General features: G+C 35.1%; 1 protein-coding gene across 1 annotated transcript in view; it reads left to right on the top strand.

Moving 5' to 3' along the window:
• The window catches only part of SLC9A9 (solute carrier family 9 member A9), a 679,861-nt gene that overhangs the window by 787 nt on the left and 666,001 nt on the right, over window positions 1–13,073 (top strand). The window lies entirely within an intron of this gene.

Genomic DNA, 13,073 nt, shown 5'->3' with positions numbered 1-13,073 from the left:
TGTTATTTTACAATAACACTCTTTTAAATGTGTACCACAGATACCCATCATCCAGTTTTATAAAGTGAACTAACATTTTGATAGTCTAAGTATTATATTGTATTGCTGTTCTGTCCCTTACAGTAGTGGTTTTCAGGGACTATTGCCTCCCTCTCGGGACATTTGACTGTATCTGGACACATTTTTGGTGTCCTAGCTAGGAATAGGGGCTACTGGATATCTAGTGGGAGGAGGCCAGGGATACTGCAGAATATCCAGCATTGCACAAAGGAATCCTCAACAACAAAAATTAATCAGCCCAAAATAGTGCTATGCCTCTGAGAAACGCAGACCCATAGAATTCTACTCTTATGTAGTATGGTTTTATGCATAAAAGTCTTGCTGGTTATCATTTTTCACTGCAGCAAAAAAAAAAAAAAAAAAAAAAGCGTATTAATTATTTACTGCATATCTTGTGGTCATAATGTTCTAAATGTTAAATCAGTCCAGGGAAATTTTTTTATCATTATAACTATTAATATACAGCTAATAAACATATAAATATCATAATTTTGAATAATTATAAAAAGTAATGCTTTGTTGAAATGTATTTCTTGGTGGCATTGGGCTTTTTATCATTTAGCAGAAGTTTTCACGGATAAATATTGTTTATTGCTAGCATCTGACAGAGTTCAACATCAGTTGTTTTTCTTTTCATTTTCAGAGATGTAAAGGCCAAAACATCTTGTTGAGAGGAATAAAAAGAATATAGCAGTATCGTTCAATTCCTTTTATTCCTATTGAGTTATATGCCAAAAATTATGGCATATCATGATTCCAGTGGCCTCTCAGAATATTCTCTATGACGTATCAGTTAGGTTCTTTAGTTTAGTTTGATTTAGAATGAAAGCATTAGGATCCCAACTTGGAAAATGATACTTTACCTAGTCATTTATTTTCTCAGTATTGACTTTTAGGTGCCCTGGGCAGTTATGTCCTGGAACAATGCACTGTAGTGAGATTCAGGTTAGATAAGAGGTGTTTGTTTTGTAAAGGCCAAAAGGGTAATTCTCTGTGTACTGAAGTGATTGTTTATTTGTAGTTATTTGATGGGTGGATGAATAAATAAGTGAAGGAACACTTTAGGACTAAATATTATTGTAAAAATCCAAGCCAGAAATAATGGTTGATAGCGAGGAGATTGGTGGGAATATTCTGAAGACAGACTTAACATGATTTAATCAAGAAGATGAGTAAAAAAGATGTAAGGGAAGGAGAAGCATCAGCTATCACTGTGTGGTTTTATCCTAAACTACCCAAAGATTTACTATTTGCTGAGGTAGGGGATACTGAGAAAAAAATGAGGCAGCTAGAAATAGACTTCCTCCTGTCCATTTTCTTTAGTGCCACTTTTGTGTTTCTAAGCTTAAGGTAGTTTTGAAACCAATAACTATCCATCAAAATGTAAATTATAATATATATTACTCTCAGTCCAATTAAGACATCCCACAAAATGATGGAATCTTTTCCTTTGTTTCTAACTCCATTAAATTTTAGGCAAACACTTGACAATGTTAATTGTAACTCTTCACTAAGTAATGTTAATAATCTGATTTGTGTATACTAGATTACCTTGAGGACACCTTTTGTAGTTGAAAGCTGGTCAGTGTTTTATTTTTATTTATTTATTTTAAACACATTTTATTTTATTTTAACTCAACAACTCTACACAGGTATTTTTTTAGGATTGGTTCAATATCAAACAGTTGGCTTTGTTGGGTGTATAAAACTCATAAATACCCAAATTATGATTTTGTTTGATAATTGAGTTACATAGTTTTCTGACTTGTGCAGAACAGTGCAACTTAGCTCAAATGCAACTGCAACCTGTAATTCATGATTTATATTTAATTCAAATTAACATGCTGTGTTATTGGCTAGGCTAACCCAGAGGCACATTTTTCTCTTAGTAAATTTTAATACTTAAGAGTTTTTTTTTTCCCCAGTTTGTTTCAGCAAAGAAAATAATTCATGCAAAAACAGAAAAATTAGCACCATTTCAACGACAGGTTTCTTGTGTACCCAGTTGTTAAGATCTTTTGAAAAGTTAATCCAAAATGTGTGACCTGTGTAAATTAACATTATTACCACCTATTTTATGGGTTGGCATACATACTGAAAATGCCCCTTACTCAGTTTTACCCAAGTTCAAGGTTTGAGGGTTCTCAGAGTCCAGTGGATAAAACAGACATACTTACCTCCTTTATTACACGTCTGTGATAAATGTTGAAGTATAAGCAAATACTGAAGGATCATAAACAAGTTAGAAATGCCTGTAGTTACCAGCATTATATTTGCATTGATTGCTGTCCAGAGAGGAAGTTGTGTGCACTAGAGTAATTTTGCTTCTTTCTCCTTTGACAGCCTGTTTTCTTCTTAAGTCTTACAGCCTATGTCTCTTGACTCTCCCAAGTCTGCGGGCCTGTGCAGATGATGTTCCTGTTACCTCTGGCAGAGGATGACAGCTGCAGACCACTGCTCTGTATAAGCAAGCATGTCAGAAAGCTTAGAGAACCTCAGCTGCCCTTTACAGAACAAAAGCATCCTCTTGAGTAGCTAAAGCTTGGACTTTTAAGTAAGGTATCTTTACCAAGATCCCTTTATGGAAACCACATGTAAAAGACCTGCCATATTCTTCAGCCTTATGGCTATGCCATTTGTAAAGATGAGCCATAGCTGAAGAAGGCCATTTATGTTTTGTTCTTGGGTAGCAAACATAATATGTATTTAGTGATTTAGTGTTCAAAATTATATTGTTTAGATGTTTTTGTTTTTTGTTTTGTTTTTTTTTTCCCCCTTACCAAAAGGCTTATAAACCCTGTAGGTAAATAATTAAGAATTCCCAATTTGGGGAACTAAAGATTCTGGCCACCAGTTCTAACATGTAGGATATGTATGTGTGTATGTGTGGGTGGAGGGGTGGTTCCCCACCACACATCAACAAGCGATTCTCTCAACACCGGCCGGGTATTCAACAATTTAACTCAATTCTGACATTATCTACCTGAAGATAGTATCAGATTCCACAGGTTAAAGGCTTAGTCCCCTAAAACTGCCGCCTTTTTTGACACTAGTTGCAATTCCCGGTGGTTACTTGCTCTTCAAATAACCAGCTATAAATCAGAAGTTCCCATGAACAAAGAAGTTCTTTGGGTTACAGTTAAGATTACAGGTTAAGGACTCAGTCCTACAAGACTATCTCTGTTCCCACTTCAGATGCCAGTAACAAGTCCAGGTTATCATCTATGCTTTCTTACATACTCCCTCTTCAGGTTTGATTAATTTGTTAGAATGGCTCACAGAACTCAGAGAAGCATTTTACTCACTAGATTACTGATTTACAATAGAAATATATAACTCAGGAACAGTCAGATGGAAGAGATGCATTGGGCAAGTTATGGGGAAAAGTCTAGAGTTTCCATGCCCTCCCCACATGTGCCACTCTCCCTTGACCATGTGTTCACTAACCTGGAAATTCTCTGAACACCTTATCAGGTTTTATAGAAGCTGCATTATATAGGTATGATTGATTAAATCATTGGCCATTGGTGACTGATTCAGCCTCCATTCCCTATCCTTTCCATCTTCTCTCTTTCTTCAAGGGATCAAGGGATGGGACTAAAAGTTCCAACCCTCTATTCCTGGATTCCTGGTTGGTTCCCTTGGCAACCAACCTCCATCCTTCTGTGCTTTTCAAAAGTCATCCATTAACATAAACCCAGTTGTGGTGGAAAGAGGCTTGTTATGAATAACAAGACATTCATTTTTATCTTTATGTCTTTGAAGTGCTTTCAGGAAATGAGGACAAAAGACAAAATATTATAACGAAAGATGCTTTCATTGTTCTTGTGTTCAAAAATTCCAAGGTTTGGGGATCTGTGAACCAGTAAGCATTGGTGAAGACCAAATATACATGTATTATAAATCACGGTATCACGGGAACTAATTGTAGAGTTGTCCTGTCATCCAGTGTAAACTAATTACAGAGTATGGTCCATTGAAGTATGAGATCACAACAGATTTACCATCTTCAAAATACTACTGATTCACTCGGCTGTTGCTTAGATGGACCACCTATTACTTTCTTTTTTTAAAAAGTCTTTTTTTTTTTTTAATATTTTTTAAAAATTTATTTATTTGTGAGAGAGAGTGAAAGAGAGAGCATGAGAAGGAGGAGGGTCAGAGGGAGAAACAGACTCCCACTGAGCAGAGAGCCTATGTGGGGCCCGATCCCAGTCTGGGATCATGGCCTGAGTCAAAGGCAGACACCTGACTGACTGAGCCACCTAAGTGCCCTTATCTGCTACTTTCTATCATCGTGCTACCATGTACTTACTGTAGAAAGTAGACTGCTATATGGGCTTTTTCCTTTTTTTTCCCCTGCTGAGGAAATAGTAAAGCTTTAGTTATTTTTTTTTTAAGAAGCCAGGAGTTAAGAATTGAAATCACAGAACTAATACATGTCTTTATTATAAGTAAGTTTCCTTAAAGATTTGCTAGATAATACTTAGAAAGTAGAACTTGAATATTTATAGATAAATAAAAAATATTGTGTGCTAATCTAATCAGAAGGTAAAAAGACCATTATTAGAACTTGTTGACAGACTGAAAATAGCAACTTAGTAGATTAAAATGGAATTTCATGATAATTTGTATTTTTATAGATGTTATATCATTTTAAGGTAAAGTAGCATCTAATTGCAGTTATGAGTTTGCATACTCAGGAATAGATACAGTAATTGGAGTTCTAGAACTTATATAAAAGCAAGCTTTAAACTATATAAGGGTAGGTTTTTAATTTTGTTACTAGGTTTTGATTCCGAAGTCTTTAAGACACAAATACTTAGTTTTGAACTGTATGTAATGAAAAACAATAGAAAAAAACAGTTATGTAATCTCCAATATCAGGAAAGAAAGAAAAGAAAGTTATTGTTAAAGTCTCAAATTGTTAAAATCTCAAATAGTAAATAATTAAAACTTTACTATAAAAATCATTGAATTATAACATGTCTGCTTATTCATTTTTTGGAATATATGTTTCTACCAAAATGACTACCAATGAATTACATTTCATACATTGTTTTTCTGTTGAAGCTGGAAATAACTGCAAAGGAAATTTCAGGGAAAATATTTTAAGAATTTTATTTTAAAAATTACTTTCCAATTCTATAGATCTTTTTAAAAGCCATATTTAAAGAGAAATATTTTTCTAATAAAAGATTAGTCTGTCTATTTTATATCTGTGGCTTGTATATAGAAATAAAGTATTTTTGTTTATTGTCTTTATAGTGGCAACAATTCTGATAGTTTGTAGATTCTTTGGATTTTTACACATACCAATTATATGAATTACAGTAGCATCATTTAAAAAACAAGTTTTAGGAATAAATCTAAAAAAAATAAGATGGACAATAACTCTGTACTGAAAATTACAAATCATTATTGAGACACCAAAAAAATCTAAATAAAAGGAGATGGTGATATACCATGTTCAAGAACTAGTAGATTTAATATTATAAAGATGTCAGATGTAAAGATGTTAATTTATAATTCAACATAACCCTCATCAAAATTCCAACAGGTTTTAAAATTAAATTGACAAGCTGAAAACTCACAGATAACAAAGAACCAGGAATAACCAAGTTATTCTTAGTGAACAAAAAGCTGGAGTACTGTGCGCCTCCATGGCTCAGATGGTTAAGCATCTGCCTTCAGCTCAGGTCATGATCCCAGGGTCCTGGGACCAAATCCCACATCCAGTCTCCCTGCTCAGCAGGGAATCTACTTCCCCTCTCCCCTTGCTCCCCCTGCTTGTGCTCTCACACTCTCTGTCAAATAAATAAATAAAAATAAAATCTTAAAAAAAAAAAAAAAAGGCTGGAAGACTGAGTAAATACAAAGAGTAGAAACACATGCACAGGTGGTCAGCTGATTTATGACAATCTTGACCTGTGTTTTCACATGCCAAATACCAAAATCCGTTCTAAAGGAAAAATTGAATATGAATGATAAAATACTAAAGTTTTTAAAGGAAACAGGAGAACATCTGCTTAATCTTTGGTAGGCTGTGATTCAGGAAATCCCTGAGACTGCCCCCAGATTCAACAATTTACTAGAACAACAGAACTCAGCAAAGCTGATAGACTCATGGTTACAATTTACCATAGTGAAAGAATACATATTAAAATCAGCCACAGGAATAGGTGCATAGGGCACGTTGTAGGATAGACCAGGCACAGAGAGCTTTCAGTTGTTCTCTCCCAGTGGCATTGTGTGAACAATGCTTGCTTCTCCCAACAGTGATGTGTGGCAATGCACACAGAGTACTGTCAACCAAGGAAGCTCAACCAAATTTTGATGTCCAGGGTTTTTATTGGGGGTCAGTCACATAGTCATGGTTCTCTTCCCACATTGCTAATCTTAGTCTCCTGCTCTTCCAAAAGTCAGTGTGATATCATATGGGCCAAGGACCCCACCATAAATCATATTGTTAATATAGACTATTTGGCATGGTTTGAGGCCCCAGGTGAACAAAGACACTCTTTGGTAGGACATTCCAGGGGCTTTCAAGTTAACCTCCAGGAGTCAGGGATAAGTGCTGTATGTGTCTTTGGACAAGATTAATCTTTGGTACACTTTGGTAAAAGTTTTTAAACAGGAAATATCAAAAACTCTAGACATAAAGATAAAATGATAAATCGGTCTATATATTAAGAACTTATATTCATTCAGAGAATGATGAGCTCAGAGTAGGAGAAAGTATCTCCAATACATATATTTGACAAAGATGCATCTAGATTGTGTAAAGAACTTTTAGAAATCAGTAAGAAGAAACACCCCCATGACGGTAGGGGTTGGGGGACAATAAGCGAAAGACTTAAGAGGGAACTTTTGAAAATATAAACCTCACCTTTATTAGTTACTAGGCTAACAAATTAAAGTCATAATATGACACCACTATGTACCTAGACAAAAATGAATAAAATGAAAAAGATAGACAATACCAGACTTGACAAAAATGTGGAGCAGTCATACCTCTTACACAATGCTAGTGGGGAGGTCACTGGGTCCTTTGGAAAACTATGGTCTGTACTTCTACTAAGAGTGAACATATGCATACCCTATGACCTAACACTTTTATTTCTATACGCAAGGGAAAACTCACACATTTATTCACCAACAGACATACACTAGAGTATTCATTGCAACACTATAACAGAAAAAAACTGAAGAATATTCAAACGTCCATTAACAAAGAATAGATAAGTTGTGGTATATTCACATGGTAGAATATAATATAGCATTGAGAATTAACGATCTACAGCTATGCAAAATGATGTGGATGAATTTCACAAAATATTGAAGAAAAACCAGACAAGGTAGTGCATTCTGTATTATTGCACTTACATAAAATAGAAAATCAGAAATTAGGAATCAGTTTATTAGTTATTTTTAAGCAATACAAAAGGCATACAGTGACTGGAAGGTGCACAAGAAAGGTTCCAACAACAACTATTCCAAGAGAAAAACAGTAATATACATGGCAATGCAAATCCAAGGAGAAAGACACTTTTTCAAGGAAGCCAAAAAGTGTGCAGAAACCTGATACCTAGATACATTTCAATTTACAAAACAAAATGCTTAGCTTCTCTAAGGTATTTACATTCAAGATACCTGAAGTTTTCCCAGGAATAAGTAGGCATTTGATTTGCATTTGCTTGGGGTGCCTGGGTGGCTCAGTGGGTTAAGCCCCTGCCTTCAACTCAGGTCATGATCTCAGGGTCCTGGGATCGAGTCCCGCATCGGGCTCTTTGCTCAGCAGGAAGCCTGCTTCCCTCTCTCTCTCTGCCTGCCTCTCCATCTACTTGTGATTTCTCTCTGTCAAATAAATAAATAAAATCTTAAAAAAAATGATTTGCATTTGCTTTATAGATGATTCTTAAAGAGACAAAGGTAAGTAACTTCTTAAGAGGCGGACATAACTTTTAAAAGATTTTTTATGGTGGGGATGCCTGGGTGGCTCAGTGGGTTAAGCCTCTGCCTTCAGCTCAGGTCATGATCTCAGGATCCTGGGATGGAGTCCCGCATTGGGCTCTCTGCTCAGCAGGGAGCCTGCCTCCCTCTCTCTCTCTGCCTGCTTCTGCCTCCTTGTGTGTGCTCTCTCTCTATCAAATAAATAAATAAAATCTTTAAAAAAAAAGATTTTTTTTATGGTCTGTACTCATCAAGGTTTCAAAAGCAATGTGCCACCTTTTTGCACAAATAGGGTATGATAAAATATTTTATTATTGCCCTTGGTTCCTGACACAAAGCTCCTAAAGGGTTAGGAATTTCCTTAGAGATAAGTCAGGACTCCAGTAGCTTCAAAATTGGCGATGGTTACCGGAAAGACCAAACCATGATTAAAAGCTGGGAACTTTTAGTCTGACTTCTAAATCCCAGAAAGGGGTCAGGGACTGGGGATTGAATTAATCACCAAGAATAATTTAATCAGCCATGTCTATGTAATAATATCTCCACAAAAACCCCTAATTGATGGGGTTTGGAGTTTCCCAATTGAACTCATCAAGGTGCTGAGTGGGTAGTGCACTCAGGGAAGGGTGGAAGCTCCACATCATAAGCCACCCCTCTACCTTGCCCTATGCATCTCTTCCATTTGACTCTTCTGAGTTGTGTCTTATATTAAACCAGTAATCACAAGTAAAATGCTTTCCAGAGTTCTGTAAGTTGTTCTAGTGAGCTATTAAACCAACAGAGGCAGTCAGAGGAATTCATGAATACTTGGTGTGCTGAGCAGAAATGTAGGTACCCTTGGCACTCTATGTCCCTAGCTTCTCAAGTGGTCTTGAGGGACTAAGCTCTGACATTTGAGGAGCCTGATGCTAGCTCCTAAGAGTTCCTGCCAGAATTGAACTGAATTGAATTGTTAGACACCTAGTTGGTATAACAATTTATTGATGTGAAATAAAAAACTCTAAAAAAAAAATCTCTTTTCACAATGACAGTAATCATCTGAATTGTGACCCCCTCCCCCATTTCCCCAATTCCTATGTTGAAATCCTTACCCCTAGCATTACAAAATGACCGTATTTGGAGATGAATTCTTTAGAGACATGAATAAGCTAAAATGAGACCTTTAGCTTGGATCCTAATCCAATCTGACTGGTGTCCTCATAAAAAGAGGAAATTTGGGTGTATAAGCAGACACTAGAGATGTGTACAAATGGAGAAAAGACAGGAAGAAGGAGCAAATGTGCAGCCATCTCCAAGCCAAGGTAAAAGGCCTCAGAGGAAATCAACACTGCTGGCACATTAATCTTAGATTTTTATTTTTAGCCTTCAGAACTTTAAGAAAATAAATTTCTACTATTTAAGCCACTTAGTCTGTGGTATTTTGTTATGGCAGCTCTAGCAAACTAACACAATTTACTTTTCTCTGATTTTATATGCTTATTTTAGATCAGATTCACTTCCTCTGATTTTATGTGCTTATTTCAGACCAGGGGTTTTAGCCTGGAAATTTAGGAATGCATTAACTAATATCTAGCTCACACTATCCCAACCTAAGAATTTAAATCATAATTTTCATACTTAAAAACAATACATGAATCATACATTCAGCAGTATCAAGATCAAGTAGAGGAATATCTCAAAGCACAGAACAAAAACCTAAATAGTTGGAAAGTATAAAAGAACAGAGAACAGAAGGACACATACAGAAGATTCAATAGTGAATAACACAGGAGTTCCAAAAGAAGGAAGAATAAAAGATGGGATAATATCAATAATTAAACATTTTATAGAAAAAAACTTGTCTTGAATTGGAGAAGGATATCTGTTTATAGAATAAAAGAGCTCAGACAGGATTGATGAAGAAAAACACTGTTGTGGAAAATAAGACCACAGGCTCACAATGTAATTTACTAAGAATGATAAGGCAGAAAAGGAGGGGAGTTCCCATCAGCTATTGCAAAGTAATCATAACTGATTTCTTAATACATTAAAATTATCATGGTTTGCTTCTACACAATAGTGCAATCAAATTCTAGTTCCAAGATTTACATTATAGTCAACAGGGAAGACAGGACCAAAGTGACCATTAATGAGAAAGGAAATATCAGTAGTCACAAATCAGCAAACAAAACAGTTACCTGAAAGAGGTGCCAGTATCATACAATGAAAATGTGTCATGGAAACTATTATTAATATCTGAAGGACCCATCATTTTGTTGAGATATCAACTTCTTCCCCATATTGACTTAATGCTACCTGGTTATAGACCTGTTAGAAATAATCTATTTTAATTTCTGAATCCAGAGGATAAAGAAAAGTAAAATTAGCTAATGGAGGAAGACTAATTATGAAAGAAAAAAGAATCAGATAGGAGCCAACTCTTTACTTAAAGTATTAGAAAGTTTAATATAAATTATATTTAGAGAAAGGACTAAATATATATTTAGAGAAAGGACTAAATATTATATGATCCATCGACTATAATACAATCAAGATAACATTTATCAGTGTCAAAGAAAGTTGTTTGTAAATATGTGCTAGAATATATCACTCAGCATAAAAACTGAGGAAATAGTATAGGAAAAGACTGTAATCAAACAACAACAAAAAAACCCCAACCCCCCCCCCAAAAAAACCCACCTCAATACATGAGAAGATAGAGTAAATGAAAGAATGATGAGCTCTGACACATCTGTTATCTAAGGAGATACGTAAACAGATGTAGAGTGACTGAATATGTGTAATATAAATACTAACTGGTACTTCTTGAAGTATAAGTGGCATACTGAATAAGAATCTTGATAATAGACTCTAAAGGCAATTAAAATAGATCAACAAATTCTAGGAACTTGTGGGTGGGGAGAGGAGAAGTGAAAGTGTTCTAAAGGGCTCATCCAGAGAAGGAAAAGAGCACCGAGCAAACAGAAATAGGTGAAATCTTATTTGCATATAATCCTTATTTTTGTATGGATTTCACTTTGAATGTATGAAAATATAATCACCAGTTGCATGAAAAAGTGCAATAGAATTTCATAATTACAAAGAGGAAAAGATAAGAGTAATGATCAAACAGGAAAACTATGTAAGGGAAATAATTAAAATAAGGACACAAATAGGGTGAAAAGAATAAAACATGAATGTTTAATTTTCCCAATGTATAAAACAGCTTCTCAGATTGGCTTGAAAAAAAACAAAACCTATCAATATACCCCTTAAAAAAAAGTGTTTAAACAAAGTAGTGAAGAAATGTTGAAAATTAAAAAATGGCATAAGAGATAAGCAATTGCATACAGAAAAATTGAGGAAAGACAGCATTAATAGCAGATAAAGTGAATTAAGGTTCAAAGTTCTAAATAAGATAAAGACTATGCAATGACAAAGGCACAGTTTACAAAGAGCATATAACACTTATAAGCCAGTTTTTAAGGTATTACCAGCTTCAAATTTACTGTTCAATATTTTGCTTTGTAATTCTGGAATTAGAACTCTGAAAAGCATTTCTGATTTATCAGTTTGCTTCCTGTTGAGCTCTGGCAATAAGGGGCAATAAAGGGTTATCAAAAGATAGAAGATGAAAGAAACTGTTCTTTTTCTTACCATTTGTATCTTGTTCCTATTAGCATCACCCTAATACATCTTTACTCTGCAGTAACATTTCCTTACGGTAGCAGCAGCTGACTCTGCAGTTTTCTGAACACCATGTTTATTGTGCCACTTCAGGTAAACCAACATTAATGGTCTTCCAGCTTTTTTTAGGGTTAAACCCCAATCCCAGGAGTCCACTCATCTTAGCTCAGAAATGCCAGTATCAACCAACAATACATCCTTCTTTGGCATCTCCGCTCTGGATATTGTCATTGCTTCTGCAGTTTCTAGCTCTGTGTTATTCAAGGGTTCTTGTCACGCCTTTTGGTTCTTTAATACCTAATTAACTTTTAGATATTTTATATTGAATTATCTCATTTAAATAACTATAAGAAGGCACATGGGTAGCTCAGTGGTTAAGCATCTGCCTTTGGTTCAGGTCAAGATCACAGAGTCCTGGGATTGAGCCCTCCACTGGGCTCCCTGCTGGAGAGGGCTCCCTGCCAGGTGGGAAGTCTGCATCTCCCTCTCCCACTTCCCCTGCTTGTGTTCATTCTCTCTCTCTCTCTCTCTCTCTCTCTCTCTGTGTGTGTGTGTGTGTGTGTGAAATAAATAAATAAATAAATAAATAAAATCTTTTTTAAAAATTAAAAAAAAAATTAAAAATTATGGTTTTGAGAAGATGGTCAGAGAGTTGGTACCATAGATGTGAGATTTTTTAAATTTGCACATAAAAACAGATGTTACAATTATAATGTCATATTACAAAGTCAGCAACGATAATATTTACAAACAAGACAACAGTATATCCTTACAAGCTTCAAAATAGAAGCAGGTGGAGAAAAGCCATCAGTACACATGAGACCTATATCTTCTGGGTGTCTATGCAGGGAAAAGCAGAGAGAAGTAATAGGGTATTTGATGGACCTGAGGACAGAAGAGCCCCACGTAAACTAAAAATTATTCACTAGAAATCATAGCAATTCAATTTGGGAACAATAACTAAAACTTGAAGAGATTTAGCATATTTTAATAACCAGTAAGTCTTAAGAACTTGCTAATTCCCTTAACTTCTCATAGGGTTTCCTCCAAGTACAAGGCTTCATACTGAAGAGAAATTGCTGTGATAAAACAAAATTTTTCAGATTAGAAACAACTGAAATAAAGGAAAAAGAAGGTCTAGATAAAAGAGAAAAGGAAGCAGCTAGAAACTGCCCCAACCAAGCCATTACTAATACATGAAAACAACACAATAAAGGATCTCATAACTAGTTAGAAAAGCCATCTGAACTAAATCTAAGAAATCATGAAAATTAAATTTCTTTAAAAGTAAGAATAGAAAATAAAAATAGAAAACTTTTTTTAAGATTTTATTTATTTATTTGACAGAGAGAGCACAAGTAGGCAGAGACACAGGCAGAGAGAGAGAGAGGGAA

The sequence above is a fragment of the Mustela nivalis genome (genome assembly GCF_964662115.1).
Source record: "Mustela nivalis genome assembly, chromosome: 1".
In the NCBI taxonomy this organism is placed as follows: Eukaryota; Metazoa; Chordata; class Mammalia; order Carnivora; family Mustelidae; genus Mustela; species Mustela nivalis.
The sequence above is the reverse complement of the archived record's forward strand: the minus strand, read 5'-3'. Positions and strand labels throughout refer to the sequence as shown.